The 12,927-nt window shown below is 37.8% G+C and overlaps 1 protein-coding gene across 1 annotated transcript in view; it reads right to left on the bottom strand.

Annotated features, from left to right (window-relative positions):
- PKP2 (plakophilin 2) overlaps positions 1-12,927 on the bottom strand; it is an 89,538-nt gene that overhangs the window by 20,555 nt on the left and 56,056 nt on the right. The gene's annotated exons all lie outside the window — the stretch shown is intronic.

Here is a 12,927-nt window from a genome sequence, read left to right as displayed (position 1 = left end):
TCAGGTCTTGGTGAAACTGAGGACCAGAGAGTTTAAGTTACTTTTCCTGGTGAAATTAAATGAGTGGTGAAGTCAGGACAGGAGAGCTGTTTCTCATTCTGTACTGAGGGCGGCCCCAGAGTAGAGCAAACCTTACCTACCATTCATTCAGTCTGTCTGTCTGCCATTTGTTTAGTAAGTACTATATGTTCCCCAACTCCAAGACAATGTTACATTTTAAAGCTTCCCTTTGACCTTTTCAACATCTGGCTTGGAGAAATAGCAGTGGTTTTAAAACTGCTTTGACAAATCAAAAGGTCTCTCTCTCTCCCCCTGGCTAAGCCCACTACATACCTTGCAGATGGATGACTCAGCTTTGTTTAACTTCAGGCTGTTTATTTTGGGTGAGAATGGTAATTCAATTTGGCAGTACTGCCAGTTCACACTAACTGTTGTCTTGTAGCTTGGTATTATCCAGACTCTACTGGCTTGAAACCGGACTTATCAGGGGTTCCTGGCAGTTGATACCTTTGCTGACAGAAAGTGCATGGAACCCCACTGCTTTAGTATTTGCTCTTGTATATCAAAAACAGTTCGTACCTTACTCAACTACCCAGAAATATGAATGATAAGGGTGAATTATTTTATAGCAATACATCCATGATTAGAGGTCACTAGTCAGAAAGGAATCTGTTATTGTATCAGTCTGAAAATAACCACTAATTATTAGAAAATGATATATTCATCTTAAAGGATTTTTTCAACAGCTAATACATAAGTTTATTGGAATCGGAGAATTAACATGGCTAATCTTAGGCAGAATCGATCCTTTTACACTGTATCTCCTGAGTCTGGAGAAACATTTATCTGTTTCCTACATGTAAGCCCAACAGACATTTAATATGGGCTATACATGAAATGTATCAAACTATACATGAAATGTATCAAAACAATTATCTTGTTGAAAAGTAAAAAGGAACAAAACACCCAGAGTAGTTACTCAATGAAACTTGATTATCAGAGTTGCCAATGGAAATGTTTAACTTAGTGCCTATGGTTTGAATTTGATTAAATGATGAGTTTACTTCCCCTGGTATTAGCTAGCAGAAGTCTGAGTAAATATGTGAGCATCTTTCAGGAAATTAGAATTGCGCACTGTTGTATATTGAAATTTAAATACCAGGTCCTTGGGGCTAGGGATTGGGGCCTCAGGAAGAAGTGGGTAGAGAAGGATGTGAACTACTCTAAACACAAAGGCATGACTGTTTCAGAGCTCTTCACCTCCACTGGGCCTGAGTGGGAGGATACCAGCATGAACTGTGGCTTGTATTTGATATTAAGAATTTTTCTGGTAATATGACTTGCAAAGGGTGAGGAAAAAATAGAATCTGAACCTCTGTATGTCTCTGAACAAAACTTCACATATCTGGGAGGCTTCACGTGATTTATCTGAAAGCAAAACAGTGATTCCTGACTCTCTCTAGGACCATTTATCGCACACATTCCTGAGTGTCACAATGAAAAGGAGAAAAGAAAACCAAACACCCTGGACCTTGCTAGAATTAAAGAAAGAATTATCTTTGTTAAGATGAATGACAGTCTGACTAAACCTTAATTTCATATGGCAAATCAAAGAGTGAACAGTGTCAAATGATAAGAATAACTGCAATTTAGTGCATGTTAGACACTATTGTAGACACTTTGCAAATATTACATTTTCACAAAATTCCTGAAATTAGAGTGTGCTAGAATCTCATTCAGGACCCTGACCTACCTGCTTCTAATGGGATTTTTAATGGTTCTTCCACAAAAAGTTACCTGTGTGGGGCTTCATGCAGGCATGCTGTCAAATACAGCTAGTCTGCCAGCACTGAGAGGAAGTTTGTTACAACACAGAATGTCCAAACTTGGTGTATGGACAACTGGCCTGGGGAAATGATGAGCTAATGAGACACGTTAAAGTAAAAGGCAATAGTTAGTTACCAGGGCATGAGAATGGCAGGCAATAACAGGGTAGGGTAGGAGTGGATCTTTTCAAGACATTTCCAACAAGTAATTCTAAGATGCAGAGATTTTTTTTTTTTTTAAAATGGGGCTATTTCTACTGATAACTGGTGGTTTCCTATTAACATACAATTTACATGTGTGTTAATGGGACCCATCTTAAAGGTCTAACCAGCATACTGAGACACTAATCACCACAATGGTTTTTTAAAAACTGTGGCTGTATCTTCATTTTCACCAATAATCACAGGCTTCCTAATACTGTGTGTTATAAATTGTATCCCAAGTGGTACCAGTCAATTAAGTGCTTGGTCTGAGTCCATTCTAAGGCCCAACAGGCACTTGAAAAGACATTAGCTGATAATGAGGCATCCTTCTTCCTCTTGTTATTTGAGATTTAGGTCTGGGATTTTGTTTAACTTTCAGCTGATACGTATCAAACAGTTGGGCCTTGTGATTAACCTAGAGAAAGCAGCAGGGGCAGCTTGTGGTTGCACAAAACAAAAGGTTAGCCTCATCTGAACTGGCGGAGGAACAAAAACTCTATGCCAAAAAAGAAGGGTTTTTCTGTTAATCTGAAGTCAACATCAGATCCTGCAGGCATCCGCAAACATCAGCTAAAGTCAGCTGTTCGTTCTGCAAACAGAAGCAACATTGGTAATAGAACAAAGCCGTACAACCTACATGTCTTGTTCCTTCCAGGACAAGGAACATCAACTTAATAAAAATATATCAGCATCTATTACACATCAAGAAACTAGAAGGTGGAGGAAGAGAAAATCTATCCTTAAACATTCTTTAGTTCTGCTTTCCTACATTTTCAGGTATTTCAAAAGTATTCTGAAGAGTCAATTCAGCCAGAGATCATCTGGTTGGTAGGCAAGGTTCATTTCCCCTTGATTTAGCAGGCTGTTCACAGCAGAATGCCAAATTCCATTTTAAATGAATTATAAACAGCAAACTAATTTAAAAAATATGCTCAGGAGCCACTGGAACTCGAAAAGACGTTCTTAACACCTAAAGAAGTTTGGGATGCCAGACTAGGATGGATGTAGATGCTTAAGACCTAGAGTAGAATAATATAGTGCTCAGACAGCCTGTACCTCCAAGATAAGCATACATTTTTTAAAATTTATTTTTTATTGAGGTAACACTGGTTTATAATATTATACAAGTTTCATGTGTACAATCTTGTTTCAACTTCTGTATATACTACAGCATGCTCACCACCAAAAACTGTTTTCATCCTTCACCATACAGTTGACCCCCTTTATCCATTTTACCCTCCCGTCCCCTGCCCCTCTGGTAACCACTACTCTGTTCTCTGTATCTACGTATTTATTTTTGTTAGGTTTGGTTTGTTTCCTTATTTTGATTTTTGTCCTTTTTTCATATGAGTGAAATCATATTCCACATGAGTGAAATCACACAGTATTTGTCTTTCTCTATCTGACTTATTTCACTTAACATAATACCCTCAAAGTCCATGACAGGCATAAACTTTAACCACAGGATAGTCATCAGTGGCTTTATCCGAATGTATCAACTCACTTTTTTTTGGATAAAGATTTTTAAAAATTTAATAGTAGTTCTATGATGACAGTATTAATTTTTTTGGAAAATGTCTTTGAGTTTCATAAGATACAGTTAATAAAACACTACCTTCAATTTAAGATATGTACAGAATTTTTAACATGAGGATGCTTTAAAAAAATCTCTGACAAAAATACTCATTTGGTTTTAGCCCAGCACTGCAGATATTATCTGCTGCAGAGGGAGAGAGGATGTTTGTGGAGAGACCTGCCAGACCACCCTTGACCAAGTGATCAAGTTTGACATCATAGATAACAGGCCAAAGGGATACCACGCCTCCCGATGGAAGTACACAGCATCACCTCCAACTTTTCTAAAAAGTTTGACTTGAATCTAATCATGAAGAAACGATTCAATAAACCCATACTGATACAGTCTTAAAAAAACCCAAAAGACTCTGACGAAGACATTCTTGGGAATTTTTCTGTTCAAGACATCCCATAAACAAACTGATGCAGAAAAACAAGCCAGTATACTCCTCTTGACATAATAAAAATTATTCTTCTGTTTCCTTTGCTGTCTTCTTTCTCCATATTACCCCTATTCATATTTAACAATTACCCCAGGGGGGCTGGACCCAACGTAGGCAGGCGATATTTATGAACTGGTTGCTAAGAATGAAGAAGTTCTTTGGCAAACTGAAATGTCATATAACTTCTGTGAAGTACAACTTTTAATCTGGGCCCACCTGCTGAGGACACGAATCAGATTATGGAAAATTTAGTCTGAAGAGTGGTGACCTTTGCAAGGAGGCCGCTTAACATTTCTAATGAGACAAATACTCTTCAGAACACTGGGTTCAGGGAGACAGAGAGGCGTGACTGGGTAGGCACGGCCATATTTGCTTTGTTCAATTGTTTGATTTGTCTGCTTTAACAACTTAATTATTGTTGAGAGATTTAAAAATAATGACCTAAAACCCCTGAAGTTTACTTTATAAAGCAGTAATTTTTAAAAATTACTTTACACCTTTTAAAATTACTTAAAGAGAAACTTACATAGTAATTTAACTCAGTAAGCCACATTTGATTGTATATCTAAAATAGTCAATGTGTAAAATGTGATTATGACTGACAGCGTAACATGACTAGAAATACTGCCAGTTCCATTATTTATGGACTTCATACTTGTTATGTTTATACATCAAATATGAAGAGTTTAAATAATTAACCAAATAACTGAGGCTGAAGTTGATAATTCAGTTGCCTGTGTTTCTCGGAAAGTCACTCTCCAGACTGAACTATCTGGATACTTCTATCACTATCAGTAGTTTTTTTTTTTTTTTTTTTGCTGTTTTTCATTTTTGTTTTTGCTGTTAATTCAAGGAAAAAAGTTTGCATAAAATCCAATCTGTTCTAGAAATATAAGTGGCCTTTCCAGCCCATAACATTTCAAATATCAAAGTATATGGTAAACATACAAATAAGGAGAAGATAACATACCTCCCATGTACAGTACAGTCTTTCAAACCATAAAATAAGCTCCATAAAGTACAACTGACAAGTGATTCACAATGGGGTCTGTACTGGGCTTATCAAAACTCTCACTCTCACTGTCTCAGCTAACATTCTTCTAGTGTATGTTAAATTATGTTCTAGAAGTAAATAACCACACATTTAGATTATGGTTTTAAAAAATAAGCTCTGGCCTGCTTTTAAATCTGTAGTCTTACAAAAAAGGAAAAGAGTTCTATGATAACAAGGGAATTTTCTCATTTAATTATCTAATTCTTAATTATTTAAATAACTAAATAGGATTATACACAGAGATAGACCAGATAAATCCTTTTCAGTCAGGAGTATTAAGAATAAAGGATAACTGAGCAAAGGTAAACAGAACGAAAAGCATAATTTAAGGAAATACAGATTCAGCAAAGTTCTGAAGGTTGACAGCAAGACATGCATAAAAAATGAAATTCAGGAACACGATGACATGTTTTACTATGCAGGAGTGGATAGATATGATTGAATATATTAAAAATTTACATAGAGATATTCTTTTTCCAGAGAGTAGATGGTAGTGATATTACCAAAAATCTTGCCCTTAACCTAGAGGCTCGACAGGATTAAGGCTGATAATTATTGCTTTTCTTTCTAAAGGTACAGTTTGCTTCCTCTGACCACTCTCCACCTTAGCTAGATTTACCGTGATAAGTGACAATGGAAGTTTCTTTTAAGACAGTCACAAATGTTAATACAAATAACTATATTATACATTCATTAAAACACATTTGCTACACTACGACACATGTAGGAAAGAGTGAAGTCTAAGTCACTTGCAGGGGAAATGCATTACCAATTGCTATTCCTTTTCAACTGCATAAAATATAATTAAGAAAAAGGAATATGTTTCATAACATTTTATAGTTATGTTTTGTCATTCTGTCCTATTATCCTAAACAAAATGACAAATTCTGGGGTGGCCTTTACAATGCAGAAACAGTTGTGTTTTTGTTTTTTTTTTAATTTTTATTGGAGCATAGTTGATGAACAATGTTATATTAGTGTCAGGTGTACAGCCAAGTGGTTCAGTTACACATATACATGTATCTATTCTTTTTCAAATTCTTTTCTCATTCAGGTTATTACAGAATATTGAGCAGAATTCCCTGTGCTATACAGTAGGTCCTTGCTGGTTATCTGTCTTAAATACAGCAGTGTGTACAGGCCAATCCCAAACTCCCTAACTATCCCTCCTTCCACTCTTCCCCCCTAGCAACCATAAATTGGTTCTCTAAGTCTGTGAGTCTGAGAAACAGTTGCTATATCAGACTGTGGTGGTAAGATTAAGGCAGCAAGTTCATAAGGCTTTCTCATAAGCAAATGGGTAACAAATAATAGGAGTTTAGGAAAACAACTTTTCAGAGCTTTGTGAATTCACATTTTTAATATGACCATGTTGAAAAAGGACAGAGATGAACTAGTGATAGAATGATGAGCTAAAGACTGAGAGGGACATTCAAACAGCTACTTATCCTTTACCAGCTCCTTAAATGGGACTCTCCAGTCAACATTTTCCCCAATCCCCAGGCAACATCAGTTAAGAAGCCTGATGCCTCCACGACTTTCTTTTCAAACCTCCAGTGCTTCTTATCAAATGGATGGTCACTATCTGCTCTGGTTCCTCTCCCCACTAAACCTGGAGTTCCTCCAGGGCAAAGACAGCTCCCAACCCCCTTTGAAATTTCAGAAATTTAAACAGTGCTTTGGATACAGCAGGCACTCAAGTACTGGATAGGACTGGGTAAGAGCAAGAGGAAAGACAGATCAAGTGGTAAAATCCCAAGAAGCCTGGATTAGTTGCTTTTCTCAAACTTCTGCTAACTGCTTCTATTATTGTGGAAGAGTCCCTGGCACTTAATTTCCTCGACTGAAGAATGAGACTGCTAACAGAGGCTGCCTCAGAAGAATCTGTGTTTGGCCGGAAGTGTTTTCTAGAACTTTGAATGTCACTGCTCTTGGGGTAAGCATTTTCCCCCATTCTCTAGTCTGACAGCAGCCCATAGTCTCACACTTCTCCACTTAAGTGCCTGTCTGACCCCTGGAGGCATTTTAATTTCTGACCTCTAAATTGTTTCCACCTCTTCTAAGAGAACAAAGAAGACTGAGGTAAGACAGGAAAGAAGGAAAGAAAGTAAGAGAAGGAAAGAAATGGTGAGAACCATATGGAAGAATGGAGAAATAATGATAAATCTTTGGTAGAAATTTTGAACATACACCCTGAAAATGACCCCACTGGTTTCATTTATGTCGCATCTAAAGGTTTTCCAAAAGTGTGGCAATCAGTGAGGTGGAACACAGAGATTTCACAGCCATGTCACACCAATTCCCAATGAGTTACCCACACAAAATACAAGCAGGGGCTCACAGTAAGTGTGTGTAGGAGGGGTGTACAATCAAAGAAGGAAGCCAATGTGCTTTGGTAATTTACAATTCTATGGTTGTCATATCAATCTTTTGGAGTTTGAAATATTTGGAAGAGTATCCTGCTAATCACAATAAATTGTTAAATATTTTAACTGTTATACTTCTTGTCCTAAGTAAATAAAAATAATTTTGCAGCACTATTTACAATAGCTAGGTCATGGAAGCAACCTAAATGTCCATCAACACTTAGAATAAAAAAGATGTGGTACATATATACAATGGAATATTACTCAGTCATAAAAAGGAATGAAATTGGGACATTTGTAGAGACATAGATGGACCTAGAGACTCTCATACAGAGTGAAGTAAGTCAGAAAGAGAGAAACAAATATCATATACTAACATATATGCGGAATCTAGAAAAATGGTACAAATCAACCGGTTTGCAAGGCAGAAAGAGAGACACAGATGTAGAGAACAAACATATGGACACCAAGTGGGGAAAGCTGGGGGGGGGGGGGCACGGGGGTTTGGGGGGGATGAACTGGGAGATTGGGACTGCCATATATACATTACTAATAAGAAAAAAAAGGTCAAATTGTACACTTTAAATATATGCAGTTTATTGTATGTCAATTGTATCTCAATAAAAGTTTAAAAAAAAAAAAAAGAACGGGGCATTTTAGCAGGTTTTCTTCACTCAAAAAAATGAAGAGTTGGGTAATACCCTCCAAGAAATAGTACCCTCCAAGAAAACAAAGGAATTCTTTCTCCACTGAAAAGAGATATGTAAGGAGAAATATGCCTTTACCCTGATTATCCACATCTTGATGTGAATGGAAATTAACATCACTAACGGGAATGCAGTGCCAGCGGTACGCCAACTTAACAACCAGCTTTTTGGCAGGGGAAGTGGGGAAAGCTCTGATTTGTAGTATTTTCCAATTTCTACGGTGTAAATCCTCCTGCTGCAGCTGATTTCAAGCTACCAACACGATGTCACTGCGTGTGGAGGTATGAAGAGATGCTGACAACTGCTCTTGACAGCTCTAGCGCACATTGGAGTGTATCAATTTATTTTTCCCCTCCTAACTTGGATTTTACTATTCATTATGCTAGCACACTGTTTAAGAAAAAAACTGAAACTTGCCATGAACGCTGTTTTCCCTATTGCAAAATTTGTATTACCTGTCAGTGAGTAACTTCAGTCATGAGAAGTATGTAACTCCAAAGGCATTACCTAAAGAAAGCACCAAGGCCCCTGGTAAATGCTGCAGCAGACACATGATAACTCTGTAGAAAAATGATCTGAGACCTGACAGATACGGTGCACCTGACACAGCTTTCGAAGGATAAGCCGTGCATGTTCTCCTGTCTGAATGTGATCTCAACTGTAGCAGCTCCAGGTGAGCAGAACTGCAGTCACTGTCACAAGTTCATTAATGAAGCCAAGATTTTACCTGCAGAGCAGATTTACTCTGCACCACTGCTATATAAAGACCAGGGAAGTCCCTCTTAGAACTGATCTCATTGGCAAGTTAGTGAAAGGACAAACTCACGGGTATATGCAGAAGTTCTACTCCAAAGTAGACTGAAGGAGTTTAACTACACTAACCTAGGTCAACCAGGATGCCAACAATACTACTCATGGTGTCAATTCACTGTTGGCTCCACACCCAGTGGGGGAGACAATGTCTCCAATGAACTTATGGCAATTATGATATCTGTTAACATTTACGACCTTTTTATGTAGTTAAGATTCACTCTTATTAGTGCTAATTGACACCTGTCTCAAAATCCTTTTAGGGAAACTTGGAGTCAGAAATGAGCAACTACTCAGAAGACAGCTCTATTGTCATGGAAATTGAGGCTATTTGATTGTAGGTTCCCCACAGGTCTTTTCTTAGGTTCTAACTCACATCTTCTTACTTTTATACTCGTTGTGACAACATCTACCCAAAGTTGTCTACAAAGCCATCTCCTCTCTCAGGAAGACCTCCCAGTTCATATGCTTTCTACCTTCTCTGTTAAAAGGAATGCAGTACAGAGTTCCATTTGCAAAGAAGTCCTAAAACAAGGCAACACTGAAACTCAGACACAACGCACATAATGAGACCTGAACGCTACTGTGCAGGGCAGAGGCTCAATCCACAGCAGAGCAGTTTGCAGATGTGTGACTAATACCAAACATGCCCAGCACACCGATGAAGAGCCTGGCTCTGGAGACAGGCTTCCTGGATTAGAATTCCAGCTTTGCCTCTTACTAGCTATATGATGCTGGGAAAATCACTTAACCTCCCTGAGAGCTCCAGTTTCCTTATCTATAAAATGGGAAGGCCTACTTTACAAGGGTTGCTCTGAGAATAAACTGAAGAAATCCTCATAAAGCATTCTGAACAGTTTTTACAACATAATATACAACAAATGTTAGCTATTATTATAAAATTAGATATACAGATGAAATAAGAATAGATATTTTAGTAAGCAAATACTACAATGCTCAATTTCCCAGATTTCTTGCAATATTCTGCTTCTGAAAGTAGTTCAAATCAGTGGTTTGGACTGACTTTGCAGACTGTTTAAAATGGTGTCATTATGATGGGAGTGGATTCAGGCTATAACATATTTGAAAAATATGTGCCAATGAGGGCATTGCTTCAACCAAACCATGCAAATCTATCATTCCTTGTTCATAAAAGGAGACTATGGAAGAGATCTGTAACTAACATTTGTCTTTAGATTTTCGCCTTCCTAATACACCTTTCATGTTGATACTATAATTTTTCTTCCTCACACAGAACTTGTATTTCTATCATCCCCACACTACTAATTTTGCTTACTTATTAACTCCTTAGCTTCTTGCTTCAATACTAACTCCTTAACGTGATTTATGAGGCCCCCACAGTCTAGCCTTAGCTAATGTTTCCAACTTCTGTTTGATTACTTTCCATCACCAATCTGATAGCTTGCCAGACTGATTATCCACCTAATTCGTGATGGATTTTCATCAGCTCACTCATTCATTTACTCATGTCACTCAAACACTTTATACTTGCTTACTATATGCCAGAAATCTTGCTAGGTGCTAGGAATTAGAGATTTAAAAAAAAAAAAAGCATAGGCTTAGTGCTTAGTGTTCACAATCTAATAAAAAAGGTACTCCCCATAAAAACAGTAATGTGATACAAAATCTGTACAAAGGTGACGTACCTGTAAAAAGTCTTGTTTGAATTCTTAATGCTTGTACTTTGAAGTATGTTTGTGGGAAAATGGAAAGTAAGATTGTAAAGAAGGTTGTGGATAGACTCAGAAAGGTTTCATATGCTGTAACTGAGGAAGGTGTCTTCTATTTTTGTTTTGTTTGCCCAGCAAGTGTTCCCCTCCCTCTTGCTTCTGTAACACACCTTGTTGCCACTGCTGCCATGAAGCAAGTATCTGATGCAGCTCTGGCCAGTCCAGGGCACAGAGGCTCAAGCAGCCTTCAGAAGCAGGCCAGGGGTAAACCGTCCCTGAGACTGACACTTGAAGAAAGACGTGCCCTTTTTCTGCTGGGTGGCTAAGCAAGCGCTGCCTGTGATTTTAGGGACCTGCTAAGTGGAGAAGGCTTGCTTGCAGTTTTAGAGAATGAGCCCAGTAGTCTTCAAAGAAGAAGAGTAAGCAGAGATGAGATATACAGGCATTACCTCGTTTTATTGTGCTTTGCTTTATTAAGCTTCACAGACATTGAGGTTTTTTTTTTTGTTTAACAAACTGAAGGTTTGTGGCAACCCTGTGTTGTTACATGATGGTTAGCATTTTTTAGTAATAAAGTATTTTAAAATTAAGGTATGTATATTGATTTTTGTTAAAGACATAATGCCACTGTACACTTAACAGACTGTAGGAAGTGTAAACAAAATGCACTGGGAAACCAAAACATTCGTGTGACTCGCTTTACTGCAATGTTCACTTTATTGTCGTGGTCGAGAATCGAATCCACAAAATCTCCGAGGTATGCCTGTAAATAAGAGACTGAGTCCTAGAGATGCTGAATTTCTGTCCCAGTCCTTGAGGCCATGGTTACTGGTGCCCTTTTACTTCCACAAGTGACTGTCAACATCTCAGCCATACAAGCCACCTGGTTTATGGAAGTTTGAATTTGTATATCTGCCATTTTCAATTGAAAGAGTCCTTAGTCTGCTACGCTAAGAACTCTGTTGCACATGGTAAGGCAATAGGAGCTACAGAAAAATTTTAAGATGCAAAATGTTTTTAAATGAATCTAAATATTTTAATGAATCAAAAATACATTAAAAAGCAGTTCCAGTAGACTGTACAGCAAATAAATTTCAAGGTGGACCATTTACAGAATTTCTGTGTATTGAAAGAGTCCACCAAAGCGCAACTCATCTGGCACCTCTGATGCCACTCAGGGCATGAAGGGTCCTTTGTTCTGCATTCCTGCAGCACTTTACTTGTTCCTGACATGTGGCCCTGAAACTTCAGCGAGCATTAGTCACCTAGAGTGTGTTAAAACTAGATTGCTTTCTGGCTTACTTCACTCTGTATGACAGACTCTAGGTCTATCCACCTCATGACATATAGTTCAATTTCATTCCTTTTTATGGCATACAAGAGTGTAAAGAAAATATATTCCAATAAAGAGTTTAAAAAAAAAAAAAAAACTAGATTGCTGAGCCCCACCCTGAGAGTCTCTGGTTTGGTGGGTCTGGGGTGAAATATGAGAATTCCAATGAGTTGCAGGTAATGTGCTTGCCACTAGTCCAGGGGCCACGCTTTGAGAGCCACTGCTCTAACATGTTTCATTGTATTCTCGTTTATTCTGCTCATCTGCACCCCCAGGTAGATTAAATGTCCCTTAAAATTTTTCTTATTCATCTTTATAAAACTCTCAGTGGCTAAAATAATTCTTTATAAAAAATTGGTGTTTGATATGCATTACTGTGTGATTAACTGTGGAGATAAGATAAACATCTTACCATAATAAATTCCCTCCGTTATCATCCAGATTCCCTCAAAAAGTGAACTGTGAAGCTAGAGAAAAAAATCAGAAGGCAGAATATATCTCAACTTCTTCTGGGCTGCCTAATCTTAAATACATATCTGTCTGGTTTCTTTTAATCCTTGGACTTAAAGGACAATGATTATTTTCAAATGTATGTAAGAAAGCTTGAGACACACGCATCTACAGAAGTTAAGACTAACATTTCTCCCTCCTGCATGTGTTTCTGTTTCCTCTTGGTTTAGCTGGCATCTGAGAGCCGAGGGGAGGAAACATTTCATGCATTTTTTCCTCCCAATATTTAGAAATGCTGATCAAACTAACTTCTTTCCTAGCTATTCTTGCGGCAAGACATTCTACCCCTTTAAGGCTTTGCTGCCTATTTGAAAACACCAGGTTCAAAACTATTTTTTTAAACATGTCATTAAATTATATTTTTGTGAGCTAAAAAATAGCATGGAGCCTGGCTTAAATCCTGTGAGA

Source organism: Hippopotamus amphibius, chromosome 12, assembly GCF_030028045.1.
Source record: "Hippopotamus amphibius kiboko isolate mHipAmp2 chromosome 12, mHipAmp2.hap2, whole genome shotgun sequence".
NCBI lineage: Eukaryota > Metazoa > Chordata > Mammalia > Artiodactyla > Hippopotamidae > Hippopotamus > Hippopotamus amphibius.
The sequence above is the reverse complement of the archived record's forward strand: the minus strand, read 5'-3'. Positions and strand labels throughout refer to the sequence as shown.